Source organism: Macrotis lagotis, chromosome X (genome assembly GCF_037893015.1).
Source record: "Macrotis lagotis isolate mMagLag1 chromosome X, bilby.v1.9.chrom.fasta, whole genome shotgun sequence".
Lineage (NCBI taxonomy): Eukaryota > Metazoa > Chordata > Mammalia > Peramelemorphia > Peramelidae > Macrotis > Macrotis lagotis.
Window position 1 is genome coordinate 653268002 of NC_133666.1, and position 14821 is coordinate 653282822.

The following is a 14821-nucleotide window of genomic DNA, read 5'->3' on the forward strand; positions in this document are numbered from 1 at the left end:
CCCATCTCTATCAGATCTTATCTACTTTTCTAGATTTGTTTGATATTCTTTCCCTTCAAATAACCTAGCCAAAGTGATCCCAAATTTCACATTCGATTTTCTATCTTCATGATACATGGTGCTCCCTTACTCCTCCCTCACTAAAATGTACTCCCTCCTCAACTTTACCTCTTGGAATCTCTGGCTTCCTCCCATGCTTGGGTTCTTATACCTCTTACTAAGGGAAAGCCTGTTCCCTTCTGATTTCCCATCACCTTCTGAATTGTAAAGGTTCTTTCTCTTAAATTTACTTTGCACTGCTACAATGTTGTCTCTATTAAAACGAAATTGCTTGAGAGTTAGGGACTGTTCCATTTTTGTCTTTTGTTTTCCCCAATACCTGGCACAGTGTCTTTAAAATATCAGGTACTTAATAAATATTTTTTGACAAGTGGGGATACAAAAAGATAGAATCTGACAAAGCTTATGATAAGAGCATTTGAATGGTGAAAGAATGACTCAATGAGATGTTAAGGCAAGTTTAGGAAAAGGTGAGAAAGATTAGTGGATTCTTTTTTTCACAAAATATATAATGTTGGATAAATTAAAAAAGGATAATGAGCACAAAAATGTGAATGAGAGCTTAACCCATCTGCTCTGGATTTACAAGCCAGTTGAAAAGTTGGGAATTTACATTCTTCAACTCTCACATGAAACTGGCTTACAATCTTAGGTCAGAATTCATTTGAATGTAAATCCCATTGATACAGTTCATTTAATTTTTTATTTTATCTCTGTTTTTCATTACCTAGGATAGAAATTGAGTACTTAATAAATGTTTGGTGATTTAGATCATATTTAGAATCATAAGGTTTCAAATTCCTTGAGAAGTGTAGTATTTACTATCTTACATCCATAGTGCCTGGGATGATACTTCACATACAGTAGGAACCAAATAAATACATGCTGATTTAAAGAACCAAACTAGGACTGAGGGACCTGAGCACAAATGCCCATTGTATTTTCTGAGCCAGTGGAGAACTCCCTTCCATTCTTGGAAGGAGCAAAGCCTAAGCCTGAATCAATGAGAAAACCCCACCCTGGTTCTTCTCTTTCCAGGGAACTCTACAAAATGGTGCTGTCCTGGTGCTGAAGCTTTATTTTCAAACAATAGTGAAACTTGAATGAATATATAAATATATATATATGTGTGTGTGTATATATATATACACACACACATATATATATATATACTGGAAGAACAAAGTATACTTTCAAAGTTTCTAATAAAACTGTGCTGAAAATATTAGGCATCACTGGGAATGTCTGGAATTTGCTGGGTCCTAAGACATTCAGAAAACAGTCTATCAGTGAACTAGTAGATAAGAGCTAAAAGAAAGTTTCAGACATTGTTTTACCTATAGAAATTCTCAGGTGCAGAAAGTTACTTTACCTAGGGCATAAATATATAAGGAGAATAGAGGTCTTAGACAAAAAAACAAATTTATTTAGAACAGGGGTCCAGAACCTCTGGCCCTCTGGAACTGCCAGGGCAACAGCAGGTAGGGCTTGAAATTCAATAAATCTAGGAGTTTTTTTGGGGGGTGAATCAATTGTTTGACCAAAGATAGTAGGCTAATTTTTAAGTTTTGGTCCTTGGCAAAAAAAAAAAAAAAAAAGGTTTCCTACCCCAATTTAGAATGACTACAGAGGTAGGAAGAAAACCAGATTAGAGCAAGGCTTCAGAAGCTTAACTTGGGAAGACATTTCAGAAGCTGTTGGAGGAATTATTTTAAATGGAAATTAGCATTTATGCTACACTAATCAATGAAAGTTATTCTATTTTTTTCATATCAGCTTATATTCATTCTAGATGTAGAAAAATTTATTCTCAACTTAGCAATTATTTCATAAGAATCTATCATGTGCAAAAGCACTGTCAGGCACTAAGGATACAAATACAAAAAAACAAACAAACAAAAAAAAAGAAACAGTCCTTGCCCTCAAAGAGTTTACACTGTAATAGATGGGGCAAAAAAAAAGGATATGGTGTAAAAAGTGGCACCTGAGCTGTGCTTTATAAGGAACAGAAAAGAAAGGCCAGAGGATGTATAAAAAATGTAGAAAAGAAGAAAGGGGCCTATTCTGTCTCTCCTAGTCTCAAGCTCCAAATATGAAATTGGTCATTCTATGCTTAAAAGAATTGCCTGAGGAAAAAAAAGAAGCTATTTTAACTTTGTCTATGATTACCTTAGAAATTATGGAAGAATTCTCCCTCTCTATTAAGGTAGCTAGGTAGTACGGTAGAGTCAGGAAGGCTTGAAGTTAAATCCAGACTCAGACACTTATTAGCTGTGTGACCCCAGGCAAGTTAATCACCCTCTGCCTGCCTCAAGTTCCTCATCTGTAAAATAAAAATAATCACCTACCTTTCTCAGTAAAGTCGTAAGAATAAAATGTTTGTAAAGCATTTTGGCAATGTGAATGCACTTTATAAATATTAACTATTATTATTATTAGCAGGCACTTCCCTTTTGCCTATAAATCCTCCATCTTACTACTTTCAGAAACTCAAAGAAATTGTCACCTCATTGATATGAGGGATCATTTCAATGATGTAAATCCTCATTAGCCCTTCCTACTCAAATCCTGTCAATGCCTTTCTGTAAGTTTATCGTGGGGAATCCAGCCTTTCCCAATTTCTCCTGATACAGTAAGGATAGAAACAGAGCACTGCAGCTGTCCACCTATCATGATTCACCCTGGCCACAGGGTCCAGGCCATCTTTTCTTCCAGTTATATATTTTCCTCAATGACTTTTTTATTTCTGTTCTTCTCAGTTCCTCAGTACTTATTTCCTCCTGTCTGCTCACACTCACCAGACTCCTTTCCAGAGCTCTCTGTGTGACAGTCATTTTAAATTCTTCAGAACTCATGCTCCATGGGCTTGTGCCGTAAAAAAATATTGGTGAAATAAAGATATTTAAAAGATAGATCTTTGTTTCTAGAAGCGGGAGTCATTAAAGTGCTCTGACAACTTTCTGAAAGCAATTCAGGCCCAGTTTTCTCCCACTGTTTCATTCTGGGTCTAATTCATCCTTTGAACTGTCTGTCCCAGATATATACACTGTTGGATTAAACAGTAGGTTTGCCAAACCTCTAATGACCAACTTATAACTTAAAACATTTTTTTTTACTTCTTTTATCTTTTACTTTTCCTTCTAACTCCTCTAGCTACTGTACCAATGCCTTTCTACCACCATTGCCCTCACTTCATGCTTTTTTCCTTATACAGATGCCCATCTCTTGGGAGCTCTGTAAATTCCTTTCATGGTCATCACTTTCTAATTGCCTCTTCTTCATCCATAATCTCCTTGAAAACATGCCACTGACCACCACCTTATTTTCTTCCTACTTTTCTAAATATTTATGCACTGGCTCCTTTTCTCCTCCCTTCCCTTCAATGTGGGCATTCCTCAAAGTTTCATATCCATACTCCTATTCTTCTCTACACTCACTTGAGAATTCATCCTCTCATGTGGCTTCAACCTCCAAGGAGGTGCTTCTCAAGTCAGTATTTCCAGCCCCAAGTCAGCTCTCTTTTGGATTCAAGCTACATATATCCAACTGTCTTCTGGAATCCATTTGGGACATCCTACCACTATCACAGACTAAACTCATAAAATAGAACTTGTCAAATTCTCCGTCTACCACTTCACTACCCTACCCTATTTCTGCTACTGATTTCATTCTTCCCCAGTCTCCTAAAAGGCTTAAAATCATGGGAGTCATCTTTTTTTTTTCATGGTCAGTCAACCTCAAAGTCTTCTTAATCTTGTTTTCACAAGGTTTGCTATATCTGACCTTACTCTGCCTTGCTATTGTCAGGCCCTTATCTCTTCATAACCGTACTACTGTTAAACCCAGTCACCTTTCTTATTTATGGGCTCTCCAAACCACACGACCCTTGGTAATAATGTTACTCTACCCAAGGCACTGATCAGCTAGTCCCACTAGCTTGCATAAAGTTCTGATGGAACTTTCATTCATTTATTCCAAGGATGAAGTTCAAATCCTCAGTCATGATGATGATGATGATGATGATGATGATGATGATAATAATAATAATAATTGCTAACTTTGCATAGTACTTTACAGATTTGAAAAAGTATTCACAACAATCCTGTGAAGTAAATACTATTATTATCCTCATTTTACAAATGAAGAAACTAAAGATCACAGCAATTAAGTAATTTGCCCAGGGTCACACAGCTAGTAAGTACTTGAAAGAATTGAACCCAAATCGTCCTGACTCCAGGTCCAGTACTCTGTCCACAATCTGGCCCTGATCTATCTTTTCAGTCTAATTTCTAAATACTCCTAGAAGCATCCTGGTAGAGTGCAAAGAACACTAGGTTTAGGGTGTTTTGAGAAATTCCAGTTCTACTTATTACCAGTGAAATTCCAGTTCTACTTACTACCTCTGACCTCATTAGGTAAAGTCACTTTACCTTTCTAGGCCTCAATTTTCTCAGCTGAATAATGAGAGGGACTAATTTCTAAAAGTCTCTTCCAGCTCCAAATGTTATTATCCTATTCATTTTTGAGTCCTATTCCACCTCCCTAATCAACCCACTTCCAGGTTTTTATGAGAGAGTACACTCTCACTTCCATTCAAATCTTATCCATCATATAAGAGTTGGTCCAAATTTCATTTTCCCCAAAATGTCTTCCCTAGTTCTTCTCTGAACAGGTATAACAATTTCTGTATAATCTACCAACACATACAGTAATGCCTGTTCAAGTCAAAATAATAAGCATTTATTAAATATCTACTGAGGACAAGGAGGAGAGTTCTAAAGATTAAGTGAGATTCAATCTGTCCTCATGGAGCTCAAAATACAAGAAGGTTGAAGTGTTACTTTAATCCTAGATTGCCATTTAACTTATCACTTGTAGGTCAGAGCTCCCCTAACAGATGTCAAAAACAAAAAGAGAGCATCATAAAGATGGAAAGAACCAGAGGTTCATTGTTTTATGAGGCCCAGAGTGGAGAAGTCACTTGATCAAGGTCACACAGTGAATCAGTGGCAGAGGCTAGATTTGAACTTAGATCCTCCAGTTTCAAAGCCAGGGTTCTTTCAACTGTAGTATGCTATCTCTTATTCTTCTTCCTTCACTACTCCTACCAGCATCTAGAACATAGTCTTTCACAAAGTAGGACTTCAATAAATATTCCCTGAATTAAATAGCAAATACTCATTAAATATTTGCTGGCCTAATTTTCTTGATCAGCAATTAAGTCCTAAAATCTAGATACTTATATGATGAGTTTTTCCTTCTCTTCCAAAACATTTGGAGTGGAAGTATCAGGAGACAAAGCAGATGAAAACTGCAGTGGTATAAAGAGTAGTAAAAATAAAAAGGACAGAAAGGTCACACAGAAGAGGAATACTCCATCAGGAGTCAGAAAATTTGGGTTCTGATACCAGCTCCACCACTTACTCTCCCTATTATTTTGAGGAAGTCACATTTTCAATTCTCTACGGCTGTTTCCTCATCTGCAAACATAGGTAACAGAGGGCCTACCTCATTGGGGAGGGCTGCTACAAGGATTTCATGCAATAAGGTGTGGGAAAACCCTTTCCAAACTAAAAGGCAGTATACAAATCTAAGAAGTGGTGCTACTTTGTAACCATCAGTATTTTGCCAGTCTCAACATTTTACCATGGCAACTTCTTCCCTCTTTCCATCTCTCATTCTCTCATTTATCTGATCCCCATACATGGCACTAAGGGCTTTACATACATTTACTAATGCATATATGACACCTAGTGGCAAAAAGAAGGTAGCCACAGGCTTTCTCCACAAAACAGCATGTGAGGGAAATGTTGGTCCACTTTCCCTCCTTCTGCATTGCAGGGAACTGAATGTATTGCCATAATCCTTTGCTTACATTTCCAAGTGGATGCTTGGCCATCATCTCAAGTTCAATGTGCCTAAAACTATTACCTACTCCCCACCCACCTGCCCCCAAACCTACCAAGGCCATTTTGTCTCAACACTCAAGACTCAAACACCAGATCTACCTTGGACTCCTCCCTGACCCTTTGCTACGCATATCCAATTCAATTCAAAAAGCATTTATTAACTGTCAGGGGGGAGAAAGAGAGAGAGACAGACAGCATAGGTTAATGGAGAAAGAATCAACCTGGGAATCAGAAAGAACTAAAGCAAAGGCCTGCACTTAACATACACTAAATACAGGACTATGGGTAAGTCACAACCTATAGTAGCCCCGACACTTTATGTTAGAGAAAATCTGATTATCGGCATTGGTGATGGGGGTTTCCTCTCAGGTCCAGTCTTTCTACTCCAAAAATATCCAAACACAGTCTTAAGTTCTTCTTTTAAAATATATTTTCTTAGATCTGCCTCTTCTTTTTTATTTTGTCACTGCCCTAGTTCAAGCCTGTCTCCTCACATCTGACCTTTGTTAGCCAATTCAACCTGCATACTCCCACCAATTCAGTTTAATTCAATGTATTTATCAAGTACCCAAGTGCAAGGCACCGTGAGCACACACTTCAGTCCTGGCAGTGAATCTCCTTCAAGTACTTGGCATAGTCCCCTACACAGAACAGGGACTCAATCAGTATCTGAATAACAGTCTACCAGTAGAAATGGTTTCCTTTCTTTTTTTTTTAAGAACTCCAAAAGCATTCATCTACTTGGAAGAATGTGTGCGTGCATGTCTTCAAACAGCACTATATACATACATATATATATACATATATATATATATGTATACACACACACACATACACACATCCCTTCTCTATGTAAACGTGAGATAGAATATATACATCTCTACAGACATTCTGCTTTATGTATCTGATTTTTTTGAAGTTGTCCAAGACACTTTACTTCTCCTCTCCACCACAGTATATGGTCTTCATAGGTTGCTACAAGTGAAAAAAAAAACAATACCCTGTGACCAACCTTCTGGTGAGGAGCTGGACATAAAACAGATGCACAGATTTTATAACATGTTCCCAAATTTGCCAACATGCTCTTATAGTTCTTCAAAAGAACTGGTAAAAAGGCCACTAACAGGGAATTCTGTGACCTTAAACCTTTGCAGGAATCGTACAAAGAAATAAACATCATTATTTCCCTTCAGGGTTCATTTCTTTATTTTCTCAAGAGAGAAAAAGATTAAAAGGAAGTACAGTATTTACTAAGAAGGACCCTGAATTTGATTGTAGGGAGTCTATGTTCGAATTGTGGTCTGAATCTCAGTTTCTTCCTTTGTAAAATCAAAAGTCCCTTCGACCCCTAATCTTATTATGATGGCAGAGTGAAATGCAATCTGGGTTCAAGGCACAGGAATGCCAATCTAGAGCTAGAAAGGACTTTAGAATCCATTGAGGCCAACATTCTCATTTCACAGATGAGGACATTGAGGCCTCCAGAGATTATATGACTTGGTCAGGGTGACACAAGTAATAAATATCAGAGACAGAATTTGAACCTAAACCCAGCGCATTATCCACTCTATGTCATGCTGCCTCCCACTACTCTTGAACTATAAGGGGATCAGGAACTATTACTGGCCAAATCTTTTCACCTGTCTCAAATACAGTATAAATTATATTGTACTTTCATTGTAGAAAATATTTGTGAATGGGGGAAAATATGAAGCAGGATGATACAGTACAGAGAACTGGACTGGGAGTCACTAAAGGCCTGGGTTCCAATTCTGCCTCTGACACCTAGTGTGTGACCAACTATGGGCAAATTGTTGGCTCTCAATGAGCCTCTGTTTTCTTTTCTGTAAAATGTGGACAACAGTTATAGTACCTCCTCCCCCTGGGGGCTGCTGTGAAAATCAAATGAGGCTAATTGTGTCCTATCAATCAACAAGTATTTATTCAATGCCTACCACATGCCAGACACTGGGGAAGAAAAAGCAACAGAGGCAGCAAGTGGCTCATCGGATTGAGCACTGGACCTGGATTCGGAAAGACTTGAGTTTAAATCCTGCCTCACACCCTTCCTAGCTGAGCTGTGTGACTCTAGGCCAAGTCTCTGTCTGCCTCACTTTCCTCATCTGTAAAATAAAGATCATAAAAGCATCTACCTCCCAGGGCTGTTGTATGGGGGGGGGGGGGGGGGGGAAGACAGTGAGAAAGAGAAAAAGAGAGGGAAAAAGGGGGGGAGAAAGAGGGAAAGAGACAAAAAAGAGAGGGAGGGCAAAAAAGGAAAAAGAGAAAAAGAGGGAGGGCAAAAAGGAAAAAAGAAAAAGATAGAGGGAGGGCAAAAAAGAAAAAAGAAAATGAGAGAGGAAGAGAGAAGAGAGAAGGAGGAGAAGGGGAGGGAGAGCAAAAAAAGGAAAAAAGAGAAAAAGATAGAGGGCAAAAAAGAAAAAAGAGAAAAAGAGGGAGGGCAAAAAAGAAAAAAGAGAAAAAGAAGAGGGAGGGCAAAAAAGAAAAAAGAGAAAACGAGAGGGGGAGGAAGAAAGGAGAGAGAAGGAGGAGGAGGGGAGGGAGAGCAAAAAAGGAAAAAAGAGAAAAAAGAAGAGGGAGGGCAAAAAAGAAAAAAGAGAAAACGAGAGAGGGAGAAAGAGAGGAGAGAGGAGGAGAAGGGGAGGGAGAGCAAAAAAGGAAAAAAGAGAAAAAGAGAGAGGGCAAAAAAGAAAAAAGAGAAAACGAGAGAGGGAGAAAGAGAGGAGAGAGGAGGAGAAGGGGAGGGAGAGCAAAAAAGGAAAAAAGAGAAAAAGAGGGAGGGCAAAAAAGAAAAAAGAAAAAACGAGAGAGGGATGAAGACAGGAGAGAGGAGGAGAAGAGGGGGGGAGAGAGAGAGGGAGGGCAAAAAAGGAAAAACAGAGAGAAAGAGGGGAGAGGAGGGGGAGAAGAGGGGGGAGGGAGAGAGACGGCAAAAAAGGAAAAAAGAGAAAAAGAGAGGGAGGGAGGAGGAGGAGGAGGGAGGCAGCGCGGCTGTCCCCGGCGGCGCAGGAGGCCGCGGGGGCCGCGGGGGCCGCGGGCATTTCTCGCCGAGCTCCCGGGCCAGCCCCGGGCGCCTGTTAACCGTTACCCCGCGTTGGGCAGCGCCCCCGGGCTGCCGCGGAGGGAGGAGGAGGCTCCCGCCTCTGGCTCCGAGGCTCCGCGGGCCGCCCGGCGCCGGGAGTCCTCCGATGCCCGGGGAGGGAGGGCCGTTCCCGAGGAGGCCGGGGCGGGTGACCCCGGGGGCCGCGGCCCCCTCGGGCCTGCTCTCCTCGAAGTGCCCGGCTTCCCGCGGCCCCGGGCTCCGGAGCGATCCGGGGCACGAGGCCCGCTGGCCGCGGCGCTGCCCCGCAGGACAGCGACCGGAGGGCCGGGCCCCCTCCCCCGCCCCTCCCCCGGGGCCGCCCCTCTTCCTCTCTCCTTCCTTCCCTCCTTCCTTCCTTCCTTCCCTCCTTCCTTCCTTCCGCCCTGGCTCGCAGCATCCTGGCCCCCGCCTACCCCGCGGTCAACTTCCCCGGGAACCGCCCCCAGGCGCTCGGGCTCCGGAGCGGGCCTCGGCCTCGGCCTCGCCTGCCGTGCGGCGCGGGCTCCGCAGGCCCCCCACGTCCGAGCGGCGGCGCGGTTCAAGCGAGCCCCAGGCTTCCCCCGCGGCCTAGCCCCGGCCCCGCTCCGGCTCCGGCCCAGGCCGCGGCCTCACCTGTGCGCCGGCGGGCGGGCCCGGGACTCCTCCGGAGGCTGGGGGCGGGGGCGGGAGGGACGGTAACGGCTCCGCTCGGCCTCGGTAGCGGCGGCGGCGGCGACGGCGGCAGCGGCGGCGGCTCCTCCTCAGCGCGCACAACCCCGCTCCGGCCCAGCGCAGCCCGGGACCGCCCCCTCCGCTTCGACCGCCCATTGGCCCCTCTCCGCCACAGCGCTCTCCTCATTGGGCGAGGCGTGTGTCATAGGACCTCGCGGGCCGCGGGGGGGCGGGACTTCCTGCCGCCGGCGCGGAGGAAGGAGGCGCGGCCTGGGGGCCGGCGGCCGGCGGGAGGCGAGGGGAGCCCGGGCCGGCGCCCAGCCCAGTGTCGGCTCCCGGGAGGCGGGTCTCCCTCCCAAGCCCGGGAAGCGGAGGAGGCCCAAACCAGCCCGGACCTCGCGCCTCTGCCCCACGCCCCGCGGGCTCCGCGGGGCCCGGGGTACGGGGGTGCGTGTGCCTCCGGCCGGCGCCTGTTTGCGCGGTCCCCGGGGTGGGGGAGGGGAGCGTGCCCCCCCCCCGCCGGGGCACCCCTTGGTGGTTGACGGTCTGCCCGCCCCTCCCCCACCCCACCTAGGAGCCTGGCGCCCCGTAGCTCTCCCAGGTCCGATGGGGAAGGGGCCCGAGAGGGCGCCTCGTTCTCCAGAGGAAACTGAAGCTTTGCCCCAGCTCACCCAAGTCAAAAGGATCCCCCCAAAATTGGGGCTGAGGACAAAGGACCTTGCATCCTGAGCAGGAAATGAGGATTTTCTGCAGGAACCCGGTAGTTTCTGACCCACTTTCAGGAAGGCTTAATCAGAGACAGGAACAGCTTGGATTTTTAAAAATTGCCACTTTAATCTTTGCACGTTGGAGAATTAAGGCAGATCCGTAGGGGACAGTAAGAGCCTTTGGACTCGACCTGACTCATTTTCATACTAACTTATGTAAACTGGAGGGCAGGGAGACTGTCCCACTATTTTTACCTTTTCTCCAGCACCAAGAATAGCACCTCGCTCATCATCATCATTGTCATCATATCATCCATTTTCATCATCGCTTACATTTACTATTCCTTACTGCACTTTCCTCGCAACAACTTTGCAAAGAAGTTCATAGGGGAAGGAGTGTCAACTGGCCCAAAACTCCCTTGGTCCTTCAGAACTCATTCTTAAATTCCAGTCCAATGACACCTGAGAAGGACCATTGAAGTTATCTCTAATGTTCTCTCATCTTAGGTTTAGAGGGGAACAATGACTTCTTCAGGCACACAGAGCTCTTTAGTGTTGAAGCCAGGGCTCACTGTAGGCATTTAATAAACTTTCAATTGAATTGAATTAGCTCCGAGCGCTAGGAATTGAAAGGTTAGATCCACCAATAATTTGCTCCTATTTGGTCCCTTAAAGCCTTAGTTTCCTCCTCAGTAAAAATGGGATAATAAAACCTGTCCTGCCCCACTGAGGTATTGTGAAAATAAAAGGAGATAATGGAAGAGTTTTAACAAAGGATTGTGCGCTAGGGCATAAGTGGCAAAGAAAAAAGCCACAGCCTGGGAGTGAAGAGTCTAGGGCCACTAGTGGGGACAAGAAATTGGTCAAGGGGTTTTTTAATTCCTTATCTCCATTTTGTCTCTGAAACCTGTTTCCTCATAGATCTGACACGAACATTATGAATTGCTCAGTCCTTTCCTAAGGAGAAAGACATATTTGTAGTTTGGAAGACCTGGATTCGAATCCAGCCAGACCCAGGCATTTACTGACAGTGTGACTGAGCAAATCATTTAACCTCTGGGCTAAGTAAGAACTTTCACCTCTTTGAACTTCCATTTCCTTAGGAGCAAAATAGAAATGCTAATAACAATACCTACTGCCCAGGACCTAAGAAATAAAATGAATTAATGTATAGAAAGTATCTTGCAGACTTTTAGTAATCAACAATCCTTAGGATCCCAGGTTAAGGACCAGATTTTAAAGTTCATTAAAAAGCCCTCATTTTAGAGTGGAGGAAACAGCCAAAGAGTGGTTAACTGACATACCTAGGGTCCTCTTACATGTGTTTGAGGTAGGATTCAAATTTAGGTCTTCCAAACTCCAAGCTCAATACTATCCATGTGATATAATAACCACCATTTATATAATACCTAAAAATTGGTAATGCACTTGACAAATGTAGAATTGAAAAGGACCCCAAAGATCAACTATTTCAAACCCTTCATTTTACAGATAAGAAAACAGGCTCAGAGAAATAAGTGGATTTCTCAAGGACACACAGTGTCAGAGAGCTTTGAACTCCCATCCTCTGATGGCACTGTCCCATAGTGCCTCCAACATCCAAGGTATTATTTGAACCTTAAAACATCATTTGGAGGTAATTACCACAAATTTTATTATTTTACATACGGAAAAACCAAAGTTCAGAGTTTAAGTCGTGCCCAGAGTCACATTACTAGTGTCTATCAGAGTTAGAATTTGAAGCCAGGTCTTTCTGAACTCTAAATCCGATATTCAGCTCACTATTTCTTTTTTTTTTTAGATTTTTTTTTTTGCAAGGCAAATGGGGTTAAGTGGCTTGACCAAGACCACATGGCTAGGTAAATATTAAGTGTCTGAGGTCGGATTTGAACCCAGGTACTCCTGATTCCAGGGCCAGTGCTCTATCCACTGTGCCACCTAGCTGCCCCTCACTATTTCAATTAATATGCCAATATGTAGATAATAAAATGTCAACTATTATTCCTAGGAGTACTACATTCTATTTTTCTCTTATTTTAAAGACTAGTGTCTAATTTCCAATCTTTTTTTATATAATGTAAGTATTTTCCTCTTAAAACAAATATTTTGAATGATTATTAAATTCATATTAGTGTTAGGCACTTGAAGTAGATCCAAAATATGAAGGTTGGGTTATGCCCTGGAGGCACTTTGTTAGGATGAGAAATTTTACACATGGAAAAAAGAACAATGGCATGAAAAATTAGGCCAGTTCTTAGGAAGAATAGTTTGTTAGTGAGAATTTGTTAGACTTTGAAATGAGTTACAGAAAGGGAATATTACTTATGTGTTCTAGTAACTCCCTGCTTTGCTTCAGATACTTGTTTTCAGAAGGGGCCAAGCAAGGTATTACCAAAAAGTCAGGGTCCTAATTATACACCCTCTTTATATCATCTGAGTTGGTTTTCAGGAAGGACCTGCAGAAGAGTGAGCTAGACCAGCAGTTCTCAAACTTCTTGGTTTTAGCACCTAGAGAAGGAGTTCTTTACACTCCTAAAAATTATAGAGAACTCCTTCTCTAGGTGCTTTTGTTTCTGTGGATTATATCAGGATTTACATATTCAAAATCAAACCAGATAAAAATTTAAATATATATATATATATTCATTTCAAATAAGTGTATCACATATTAGCATAAGTAAGATATTTTCCAAAAAAGTAAGAAAATGGCATTGTTTTACATATTTTTTAAAATCACTTGATGTCTGGCTTAAATGATAGCTGAATTTTCTTATCTGCTTCTGTATTCAATGTGTTTCAATTTATTGTTTTGGATGAAGTCTATTAAGAAAATCAAGCCTCCTATAGATATATAGTTGTGAAAGGGAGGAAAATTGCAAGAAACAAATAACTTCATAGTATTATGAAAATAGTTTTGACTTTGTGGAACTGTCCTTAGACTACACTAAGAACTAGGCTAGATGATCTTAGAGTGATTCAGCTCTTGGATTCTACTTTCATCCAAGTTATTTTTAAAAACTTTTCCCTAATAGACAATATGCTGTCTAGTAGATCAGGGGAACATGATAACCATCTTCAAGTACTTCAAAGGCTGTGATGCAGAAAAAGACATATCCTATTTGGCCACACAAGGCAGATCTAGGAGCAAGTGGGTGAAAGTTGTATAGAGGCTAATTTAGGGCACTCTTAGGGTGTGTTGTAAAGATGAGGGGAATGTTTTTTGGGTATGGATTTGATGAAATGGTCTTTGCGGTCTTTTTCACTGAAGAATCCTGTGAAGTATATGATTAATTACTAAACGCTACAGGCTAGAAATTCAGCAGAAAGAGAAATGACTATGCTATTTGGCACATCTTCACACAAAAAGCAAGAATTATGATGGGCCTTGAAGTTCGGGTGTAATTTAGGCAGAAAAATAGAATAAAGAGAATGTACTTTCCTTAAGATAAAGAGGTACATCATAAGCAGACACATAGAAGTGTAAATAAATAAGGCTTCTTTAGGGAACCAGCCTGACCAGAGTGGCAGGCTTTAGGTAAGGAGTAGTGAGAGATAAGATCTGATAGAATGGGGTGAAATAGGGGGGAAATCTTGACTGAGAGACTGGAGTTTAATAATAAAAGAATTATTGTTCAATGAATGACTTTTATCCTGTAGTCAGTGGGAGACATTGAATATTTTTCTTTTTCTATAACATGGTGATAATGAATTTGCATTTATTTAGTGTTATAGGGTTACAGAGGGACACCAGCTACCTTCCTCGATTTTTGACAGCAATCCTGGAAGCTAAAGATAGTGTTAATTCTATTTTACAGATGTGATTTCTAGAGCCTTACATGTCCAGGCTCACAGTTAGTTGGCAATTGAAGCCAAGTCCAATGTTCTTTCCACATCATCACCAAGCTTCTATCAAACATCACAGTGCCTCTCTGATAAAAAGCATCTTTAAAGGAATAGTTATCTGATTTAAAGTGCTCAAGAAAGAAAATTTGGTGGTGGTGGTGGTGGTGGTGATAGTAGATAGGTGTGAAAAGAGCAAAGATCTTGCCTGAGTATCAGGAAGTTGTAAGTTCAAGCCCTGCTTTTAGCCCTGTCTCTGGTCCTGGACAAGTCATTTATCTTTATTGTAGAACTCTCTAAGAACAGATATTGTAGCCCAGTTAGCTGTCTTTCTTTCTGAAGTGGTAGGAGAATTTCTTCATGGAGAATGGCCTGCACCAATAAAGTCACAGGTCAGGATCACCCAAAAAGTGTTTTATATAAAATGTTCTTTTAAGTAAGTTTAGCATGACCTTCTTATCTAATCTGTACTATTAATTTTACTTAGCAAATCTTTTAGAATCTGTAGCAAAACTAAAAAAAGTGTTTTTGGTCAGAAAACAGAAGACCCAAGC

General features: G+C 42.1%; 1 protein-coding gene across 5 annotated transcripts in view; it reads right to left on the minus strand.

Moving 5' to 3' along the window:
- Positions 1-9854, minus strand: part of ELAVL1 (ELAV like RNA binding protein 1) — a 68822-nt gene extending 58968 nt beyond the window's left edge. The window contains exon 1 of one of the 5 annotated variants that reach the window (XM_074205006.1): positions 9682-9854. The gene's annotated coding sequence lies outside the window, so the exon portion shown is untranslated. Of the gene's footprint in view, positions 1-9075; positions 9264-9681 lie in introns of those variants that run through there. The other 4 variants (XM_074205010.1, XM_074205007.1, XM_074205009.1 and 1 more) reach the window with 4 other exon arrangements.
- Between the last annotated feature and the right edge of the window lie 4967 nt (positions 9855-14821).